Source organism: Uloborus diversus, chromosome 7 (assembly GCF_026930045.1).
Source record: "Uloborus diversus isolate 005 chromosome 7, Udiv.v.3.1, whole genome shotgun sequence".
Classification (NCBI taxonomy): Eukaryota; Metazoa; Arthropoda; class Arachnida; order Araneae; family Uloboridae; genus Uloborus; species Uloborus diversus.
This window is the reverse complement of record NC_072737.1, coordinates 8,335,964-8,347,056: the sequence shown is the minus strand read 5'-3', so window position 1 is coordinate 8,347,056 and position 11,093 is coordinate 8,335,964.

Genomic DNA, 11,093 nt, shown 5'->3' with positions numbered 1-11,093 from the left:
CTCTATGGTGCAAGAATCATTCATCATAAAGCAAGATCCATTTACACAAATGATGCATTTTTACTCATGATGCACCTTTTAATTTCTATACATTCGGATATAAAAAAATCAAAAAGTATCATAATATGAAGTATCAACTATCTATATAAAAAAAACTACTTGAAATCTAATGATTTGTCCGTGTGACGAATGTAACCGTTATGTAAATTACTTTTTTTTTCAAATTCAAGAAAACTTTTTAAAAAGTGATTATTTCTTGCAGTGACACATAACGGTTCCTTACCATTCGAATATATCTCAACCATATAAGAAAAAGTTTGAAATTCCAGAACTGAAGAGAAACTATTATGAATAAAAATGCATCATTTGTGCAAATGAATTGAGCAAGCAAGCAGTCTTTGCTTGCGAGTAGATTCGATATTCTGGGCTGAAGAGCGAAAACATGACACGAATGAAACCCAAACCATCCACTTTCAATCGCAAGCCAGCTGCACGTAATATTCCTAGGCTGTGAATACTAACGTGCGGCTGATTACTGGAAAAGCAGTTCTACTTCCTAAAAAGTAGAAAGTCCTGAAAAATTGGTTAAGCTGAATTTTCCCAGTTAACCGCCTCATTAAAAGGGGGGGGGGGGGATGTAAATGAAGGCAGCTGATGCTTCGTTTTTAGATTTGCATTTTCATTCCACTCCCTTCCCCCTATGTCAAAGTTCAGTTTATGATTGCTGAAAACAAGAAAATGGCCGTAGTTCCACACACAAGTGTTCAGAATATTACGTTGTTTCAGTCACAACGACGATCATTGTTTCCCACCATCTCCTCTATTTTCCATGTTTTAACTCAGTGACAAATCTTTCCTGCTTGAAAGATATTGCAGTTATATAAAAGCAGTCTTCAAGAATCTACCAGTTTTCATGGTAAGGCAGAAAAATTTGCTTTGATCGTTCTTTCGATTGAACTGTCAATTGTTTTTCAATGATATAACACTTGATATTCTCTATTCTTTATGAATTAACACTATTATCTACTTAGTTTTGAATTATTTACAATTTTTTTTACCACTTATTATCAAAAAACCACGGTTTAATTCAAGCCTTTTGGGTAGTTGAAAGTGCAATGCTCAAACATTTCTCGCGTGCAATTTTTTGTACTTCAGCCATATTTTTTAATAGTTCTTTTGCAGCTGAAAGATAATACTATTATTCCCTGGAAACATCACTAGGTATTTTTGTTGCTTTGTAATGTTTTTTTGCTGTAATAAAAGTTTCTTCTTGCTCATTTATGAATTTCTTTTGTCTTATTTCCCGGATTTTTGCTCTACAGGTTAACATTAGGTCCCAGTTAGTCCGTTAAACGAGGTTCTACAGTACAATCAAAAGCTCAGAGATAATTCAAAAATGAACACAATGTGACCTAGGTCAGAGCCCAAGATGTTCTCTGGCACTTGTTCAACGGTTCATTTAGAACCCAAAGTGACCCAGTATAGATTCCAAATCTGGAGAGATGTTCAACTAGGTATTCAGGACCAGTTTGATTGCGAATAAGCAGACAGAATCTTCATCTGACTTCAAGTTCTGTGGCCTGTAAATTCCGTATTTTGAATAGTTTAAGCACTTTTGCGCGCCAAAATCTCAATTTAATTAAAGCAAATCAGTTTGAATTCAATTTAGAGCGCTCATTTCCGACTAAATATTTACGAGGAGTTAAAACAAGTCCTGTTTTTTGAGGTTCTGTTAAAAACTAACAGGAAATGCAATAACTAATCGATATTTTAACAGAAATATCGATTAATTATTTCATGCCTTCTTAATTGCAGATTCCTGTTTCTTATAGGGGGAAAAATCATCGTCCCACTTTATCAACTAAGATTTATTTTTTTTGCTTTAACCCAGTTGGCGAGAGATCATTTTGAAGTTTTTCAGAAGTTCTTTACATTCCCCCTCCCTTCTCCCGAAACACACACACAAAAGAGCTAAATTAATGATTAAAGAGCAATCTCTCAATCTCTCTCACTTTCTTATGCGCACGGAATTTTAGTTAATGAATGTAACCTTGTACTTTAATGTGAATGATTCAATTTTGATATGCTTCATGGTACTGCTTCACTGCACTTTATTTTCTCAGGGCTTAAATCTTGAACCGAGATTTAAGCACACACCGGAATTCATTGCTGTACCAAAGATTGCGGTGCCTACACTATTATTTCTAGAAATGTAGTCTACCTTCTGAATCAGAATGAATGATTTGCAACATATACTTTCTAAAACTCGCAACAAATTTAACAATGGAAGTCGTGAAGAAATGACATTTAGGTTCTATCTAACGATCATTGGCGGCGATTCGAGGAACAAGTAATTAAGGTTGTTCTATTCATTTTATTTTCCAATTTAGGAACCAAACCTAGAAGTTATTAATAAGAAAAAATGATAAAAAAACAGAAAGGCTAAAAATTTCAGAACAATTTGTTTTACTTTGTATATCTGTTTACGAAACATTATTCAGCGCAATCAATAACTTTGTTTATTTTTCCGTTATTTAGATATTAGTAAATCAATTGTGTTACTCAAACAAGCCCCACTTGTTTAATAAAATTATTACCAAGAGTTTGTGTTACCTTAAAATACTTCGGGTTAGATAATGTATGTGAAATTCATGTCTGCGGGAAAAGTTAGTATAAAAAATTCGTCAAAATCTAAGGAAAAGTGCAGTTAAGTTATTAGCCTTACATCAATTTCCACTTTTCTGCTTCAATATTCTCAAAACCAGCCCAAATAACATTTACTTTTTTTGCTGACACTGAAAGTGTCACGGCTTTTAGTTGTCTCTCCCCCTCCCCTCAATTTATACGCATCTTTGGCCTGCACCGCTAACGACTAACATTATATGTGCAAATACGTTTTTTTTTTACATTTCTAGCTTCAGTCTATATTAACTTTTCAGTTACTGTACTTTCGTGTTCCTTTATATGGAGGAAGGCGGTTGTGTCGCACAAAATTGACTTCTAGTCTCAAACTTCTGACATGTCTGCATGTCAAGATAACTCAGATGGATTGGTCATTTTTTTAACTGAAATATATATAGAGGTAATAAAGGATGCGTTTACGTAGGACACACTCTGGACATTTTGCGTATCCTTCAGGATACCTACACATCAGCTGTGTATAAATATATTAAGAACACCTATTTTGTTTCTAAATCATGCTAATCCCCAACATTTTTATTAGTTAGTCTCGTCTGATAATTTTTGTGAATATGGGCTCGTGAATCAAGGCTACAACAGATTCAATAATTACGTAGACTTTCTGACTCATCAAAATACGATAAATGTAATGGCTTTGTTGATTCATTTGATTTTTTTTTTCCTTTTAATGAATCGTTTATTTTAAAGTTAAACATTAAATTTCAGCAATACTGATTTCGCCAACTACTGACGAGAAAATAAGGGTTTCGTTTTGACCAGTTGGACGATACAAAAAAAAAAAAAAAAAAAAAAGTCCACGTTATGATTATTCTCCCTAAAATACGGCATATTCTTAGGAATGACATAAATCAAAAGGAAGTCCATAAAATAGACATTATAGTTAGAAAAAATTATAAATTAAAATCAAGAATGCCTAGAAAATTTGTTTATACCGTTAATATGCATTTAATTTTTTTACCCTTACCCGGACACTCAAACTTACGAGGCTCATGAAAGAGTAAAAATTATTTTTCGGTAAAGTATATACTTTCCTTACAAAACGGTCAATTACCTCCCTAATGCTCAACGAAAAATATACAGCCATCCTGACTACGATATCAAGAGACTGCGATTTCGTTCTTATGGGCTCATCCGTTTGGAGTAAACGATAACCGAGCTGGATGCAGATGTCATCTCACTGAAGCTGAGAATGTCGACAAACTGATACTTAGAATAAATTTAGCTCACCAGTCCATTACCAGTACAAAACCGCAGTCTCTGGATATGATAGCCGGACTGTCGATAAACTGAATGTATTTCGACTTTAGCACAGGCTTAAAGGTGGTGGTAACTTACTGCTAAATACCCAAGTTTCGTCTTCAAATGGCAAGTTGAACCACATCAATTCAGTGGAGCTTCGCTGTTGCCTACTAGTGTGTCGACACTTTTAGCTTCAATTCAGTGGCATTCGTCTCCTCTGTTATTAACAATTCTACACTAATCAGTCTATACCAAGGTCGAAACTTCAGTTTTAGGATTGCATAATCGGTCTGACGGTATATTGCATATCCCTTCATCTTAAACTCAAGAGACGTAACAGCCCAAGAGGTCCAATGCCTACTGTTCCAATCTCAGTTTTCAAGACAGAGAGCTTTGGGACGCAAGACAGATGTTTCAGATGAGTTAGCAACCGAACACGGAACCCCCAGTGTTTAGTTCCCAAGCACGCTTGGTACTTTTTCAATCAGTCCGCTGAAGGGCTGAAAAACAGAGTCGACCGTGCTGACCCGGTAATTGGATCCGGTACTGAGGGATTCACAGCGCTTCGTCCTTTCTTTTAATGTATTAAAATTTACTAATTCATAACTCTGTAGAGATTTTTATCAAATGGCACATCAGAAATTTACTTTTTTTTTCTTTGCCAGTTTATTCTATACTGATATGTACCTACGTTTGATTTCGCTTTTCTCAAACCGTGAATCAATTTCCACATTTACTCCCGTCTGTTTAAAGCTGCAATATAAAATTATTTCGGGTGAACTAAATTTCTTTAGTGCTACAATTTATCTTAGGATTTATGTTCGCGGAACTTATTTGTTCATTGACCCGTTGCAAACTGCGAGTTTAATATTTTGTTACGAAAGTAACATTTTTGAAATTACAAAAAGATTCGAATATTCAATCAGATTGCATACTAACGTGGCCGTCGTGGTAGATCACTGTCGAAGGTCACGATAAATCTCGCCTTTTTAATTGACTAGCTGCGTTGCCCGGCGTTCTACCTCGAAGATTAAAGTTGTGTCAAGTGACGCATGCTCAAAAATCAGGTTTAAATAAAATGAAAAAAAAGTGTAAAGTCAAGGTGTATAAAACAGCATTTTTATGACTTTAAATTAATACATTCTGGCGAAAACTCCGTAAGAGGGGTTTCACACTCCATAAGGTCAAAGAGCCCCTTGTGAATTCCTGAGCATCGGAGGACCTCGATGACAAATTTGGCAAAGGTTCGATGCAAACTGGATTTGTATAAGAAATATACTCAGAGCCATCTATGTATATATCTTTTCTCTCCAACTCCCTACCTTTCAACAAGTGTTAATGCTTCGTGCGAGCCAAATATTCTACAACATTTCTGTGGCTACAGAGGTTACAACGTCTATAAATCAAATGTACGCTTTCCTAAGACTAATAACACCTTTGGGAGTTACTACATCGCAGTTCATAAGAAGTAATGATGAAAAATTAAAGTTACTTAGCCATGAATGTTTTCGTCTAAATTTCGCAAACCTACCGAAAATTTGAAGAAAAAAAATCTGAAATTCTCAGAGAATTTAGAGAGAAACTGTTTGTAGTCAACGTCCGGGTATGAGCGTTAACAATGAAAACACAAGGGAGCAAATGACTTGTCTATTTGAAGCAATAAAATAAGAAACAAATTGGCTGCAGAACAGTTTTACACACAATACAAGAAAAGTTTTTCTTCTAATCGTATATTCAATGACTTCCTGCCATTTATTTTATTCAAATTCTTCAGAAAAGTAAATTAAAAGGAAATATAGTTTACTGAAGGTACTGCTCGTTTAAATTTTAAGGATTGAATCCTAACAAAACCCTTATTTCTATTCTAAATGCGCATCTCAATATTGCGTCATATCTCCTCCCAGAACCCTTTGCGCTTCATCAAGCGCGGAGATGTCTCTTCTTGTATATGTAGTGATGGCTGTAGTATGTAGATCAGAGTAGTCTCTAGTTTTCTTCTATGTGTAATTGTGATGTGTAACTATCAATAAATGTTTGTGCTTAGCAACTGTGTTTAATCCTGCCCACAGGTTTTTTTCTAATAGCGTTTTAAATTAAAAAAAAAGTCGTAGAACTTTGCCTGTACTCGAATGCAAGTAAAACACTGCTTTTCCTCAAAATTTAATGAATACTAATTGCATTTCGACTTAGTTTCAATCGGTAACTATGCAAACAAACGCTAGATTTCACTCTTTGAAGAAAAATCTTAATTTTTCTAGACAAACCTAAATTAAATATTATAACAGAATATTAAAAAAAAAAAGATTGTATAAGTTCTCTCAAACTATGAAATGGTTGTGATGGATAATTAAGGTAACTATGAAAGGATGTTTATCAAAACTTCAATTTTATTATACACTACAAGAGATTCGTTATTAACAGTTTGCATGCATGAGGGCAATTATTGATTTGAATCAAACTAAAAAAAAAAAAACTTTTGTAAAACATAGTACAACAATGCTAACTAATGCGAGAACCAATTTTTAAAGAAATAAGAACTTTAAAAAATGTAGAAAGCTAGTCTATTTTTCTTTCTAAATGTGCAAAAATGTTTTTATTCTATGAATTATTGAGAAAATTAGAAGAAATTTAATGAACTCAAATTCACTACTTTTATTTGAATTGTGTTTCTTAATCCTTGATTCTCATAATCACGTTTTCAAAGTCTTCATTTACGACAACAGCTCTAGCAATAAAAATTTTTAACCTTAAACTTTTCAAACTTCGCAAAAGTGATGATGATATATTATTGTGATATAAACCCGAAAAAGTTTACCACGTTTCTCGGGGTAAATTTATGCAAATTAGCTACACAACATATTTTTAGTTAATTACTTCAAGTTTGAAGGGAGATATTTTCTTGTATCGCAGGAAGACTTCATATACGAGCTTTTAAAAATTACTATAAAATGAATACATTAGAAGTATTAAGGAGAGTTTTTTGGAAGGAAAAATGGCGTATTGAACAGTAAAAATACGTTATTAAAGTCACATTAAGCAATCATTTTAGTTTTTAGAAAGATGTAACGAATATTGAAAGACAAAATTAGGGTTTTCGCATACCTTAATTCGCGCAAATTTGCAGAGATCTGCAAATGCGTGTTGCGAGGTTTCAAGGAATCCCTTTTTTCAATGCAGAAAAGTGAGCTTTTGGATGTTAAGATATCCGCTAAAAGCTAGCTTTTATTTTGTCTTTGATTAGCAGACTTCTTTTCATTGAAAAAGTGTTTCATTTTCACTTCAAAACACGTGCCTGTAAAAATCGGCAAACTTCTGCAATTTTATGATGTTATATTTTTTTCAGCACAAAGTTATTTATTTCTTAACATTTTAGTATTTATTACAGTTATGTACACTAAGACATGGGATAGCAAGAGAAAACATATACCAAGCAGTTTTTTTCCGCACTGCCTCTCGCACCATTTCAAAGAACACAAGGAAAAATCACGTAAAGTTTGTTTTGTTCTCACCATCAAACGTGCAGTCTGAAACACTCAAATATTTGGACATTTGAAGTGATTCATTTAAAACGTTTGAAAATTTAAAAATCATTACAGTTAAAAATAAATAAAATTTTAAACGTTAAAGTTTAAACTTCTATAATGCCGCACTAAAAAACTCGAAAATTTGAATGCAGAGGATTCACATTGTTTTTGTCACGAAAGTTGAACAGTACGCTGTTTCAGCTAACTGAATTGAAAAATAGCAAATATATTTCAAAGTATAAAAACTTTCTTATGGCTTGTATTGGATCCCGTCTCTCAAGATGTGCTGAGCTCTTTGTACCTTAGTATAGACCAATAATTACTTCAACCCAGAACTCGAATCAATTCGTTCAAATTAAATTTGCATGGATTTTTTGTTTTGCACTCTTGATTCCAACTATTTCCGGAGGGGGGGGGAACCCCAACTTCCCGAGAGTGACCTAGATTCGCATCTCGTAATTCATGAAGTACTGCATTCAAAAGCGCGTTTTATTTTAAATTGTGAAAAGTTTTTACATGCGACTTATCAGGAAAGTCGATGAGGATATGTCAACCGAAGTCAGATCTTGGACCATAAGCATTCTTTTCGAATACAAAGTTCAAAAGTTAAATCAGAAATGGATAATTGCATTACAAAACTTTAGAGAAAAAAAATGAAGTCCAAGATTGAAGAGAAAATATAATTGTACACTTTTTACTTAGAAACCTGAACGTTTTCTAAGTTCGCATGGATTTCAAAATCCACTTATTGAAAGGTAGTATAATGCCAAATTCAAAATTTGATGGTTGGTTTTAGGGTAATTTTTCTACGGATACCAAATTTAAATTAAACTAAAATTGGGGTTTCTGCTTTTTCGGGCAGAAACCTCACGAAAAGAGTGACGAAGTAAAACGCATTAAAAACAAATTTATACATTCTTTTTTTTGGCACATTTTGTAAAATAGGTCTTTATCCTGTAATGTTAATTATGTTTGTGTAAAGCAATTTTTTTCTGGAAAATGCAACTTAACATCCTTAAATAATTTTGGTAGAGTAAGAAATAATTTTAGAAAAAAGGAAAGGACGAGAAGAGGAAGGGGCATGAAACGAACTCATATGTAGTAATATAGTAGGAAAGTGCTGGCAGTCAAAATGTGATTTTTGATAAAAAGTTTCAGGAGCAAGAATAAATGGCCCAGAGCTGAAATTGATGATACGCTGTATAAGCAAACTTTTTCAATATGATCGGTATCAACTAACGAAGCGATTGCAAACATGAGAGAACTAACATAGTTACGTACTCGATTCAAAAAATATTTTTTCCACAATTTCTGCTTTTATATTTCAGCTATCCTGGAAGAGTAAAAAAAGCATGAAGCAACTACAACTGGGAACCTCGATCTTAAAAAAAAATAATGAGTAAATGTTTGTTTAAACCAATCAATAACCTTCCAATTCATCTAACAGTGTCGTCTCTTAACTGAAAAATTTAATACATGGGATTCCTCTGACATAAAAGTTGTTACCACTAGTGACTTGAAAAGAAATAATCAGTAGCTAAGAAAAAAGAATGTTTTCCGGGTTCGAATCCACATTTTTTGAGGCATAGAAAGTAATTTGAGAGAGTAAAATCCATTCTTTGTTTTTTAATTTTTCTTTTGCTATTTATCTTTTACCTGTGCCATCGAAGCAACTGACCACTTTCACGATCAATTGCTGTTCAAAAAATTCATTTAAATCAATCTCAAACCTGGATATCCGCCCCTCTTCCCCCTCACTTCTTCGAGAATAAACTACGCTTTTGATACGATTTTCCGACACAGGTCAGCTGAGTCTTTCGCCATTTCAGTATTTTGTCATTTGATTGGAAATCAACTCACGGATGCTCTTTTGCGAGTTCTTTCTTGAGTTGTACTGTAGGCACATGAAACTGTAACTACGGGTACTTACAGGCCCGCTGCTAAGATTTTAAATGCTTTTTTTTTCATTTAATCTTTTCTTGCGTTTCCATAATCGTACCCAGTGTACCACATAATTCATTGCTCTTTAATAAAGCAATCCTTACTGCAGTGATGGGGTGCTTTGGGGGGAGGGGGGAAACCTCTCAGAACCCTTTCCTTTGAGCAATATTATCAATCCTAAGAAGAAATTTTGTATGTATGTAAGGACTTATGGTCCACTCTTTTCCTTTCCTTAGAAGATTCTGACTGTGTTACTGGCCAATTTTCAATCATCTACAGATCCTTTCGAATCGAACCTTTTAAAATGATTATTATGCGGCATGTTTGCAAATATTATTTAAAGTTGTGCAATAAGTTTGTTTTTCCAGTTTAACGTACATTAAATTAGGTTTTATATTGCGAAATAATGCTTAATAAACCAACCGAAATGAAATTTTGAAGACTCAAATTATATTACGAAACACTATTGTTATGTTCCTTCATATCGGCAATCTTATTACTTTATTTTGAGAAAATTCCAGATTCATCGTAACCTTCTTACACGAAGCTATATTTTCACCAATAGAGTCTACCTGTATTTTTAGACCATATTCAGTGGTGCTTTCGCCATAAGCTTTCCGAAATAGAATTTCATTCGGTCAAGAGTGGATCTCAAGTGGTCAAGAATAAGAGTCACAGTGGTCAAGAGTGTGACAATCGTCAATTGCAGAAAAAAATCAAGCAAAATGATTAAAAAAGTACACTATGCGCGAATTGTCTGTAAATATTTCCTTTTCCACCAATTGGAGAGCTAATCTAAAACCCGGCCATTGCTAAGTTAAGCAAGTGTATTTGGGGCTTTGTAGTAAAAAAAAACTTCCGATGCGTCAATTAAGGTTTTAACTAGTTCAGCAGCAGTAGGGGAAGGGAAACTAAATAACGGTGCCTGCTAAAGAAATCGAGAATTTTGTTGAAATCCAATGAATTACCCAGCCGGAAAAAAATAGAACCCTAAAACTGTGAATCGACCCAGTGATGTTCCCATCTATTTTTCTGAGGGTATACTGCCAGTAATCCATTACGAACAATATGCGTATGCGATCATATAAGTAATATGTCATTACATGAAAATTTTTGAAGCATGAGGATATACGTCTAACGTTTTTAAGTCTAAAAAATGTTTGGGAGTGTACGGCGTATATGGAGAGCACCCCATGGGAACACCACTGAATCCACCTATTTTAAAAGCAGCCTAAAATAAAGTTTCTCATAGTTCCATTTTAGACATTAATCTGAGATCCCTGAACCCTTAACGCCACCAAAGATTGTAAAATTCGACTTTAATTGAAAATAACCATTGAGGGATCACTAACACAACTTTCCTTTGACATTACTAAAAATCGCCTAAAGATGCAAATTTTGAAAAATTCTCTAAGAGAGAGTCCTGAACTCCACCGTCCACACACAGCTTTCGTATTTTACTTTCCTTCAAAACAATAGGTTTCACATAATTTAATAATACTAAACCTTTAAGTTTTAGAAATCCGTCTTTTTTTTTTTTTTTGAATTTAAATATGATACAAAACTTAAAATGAGATGGGTTAGGACGGCATTTTTAAATCTTAAACAGATCTAAGAAAGGTCTAAGGTTCGGCTCTAATAAGACTCACCGCTTTAGTGTTTGAAATAAGTCCTTATCCTTACATTCGT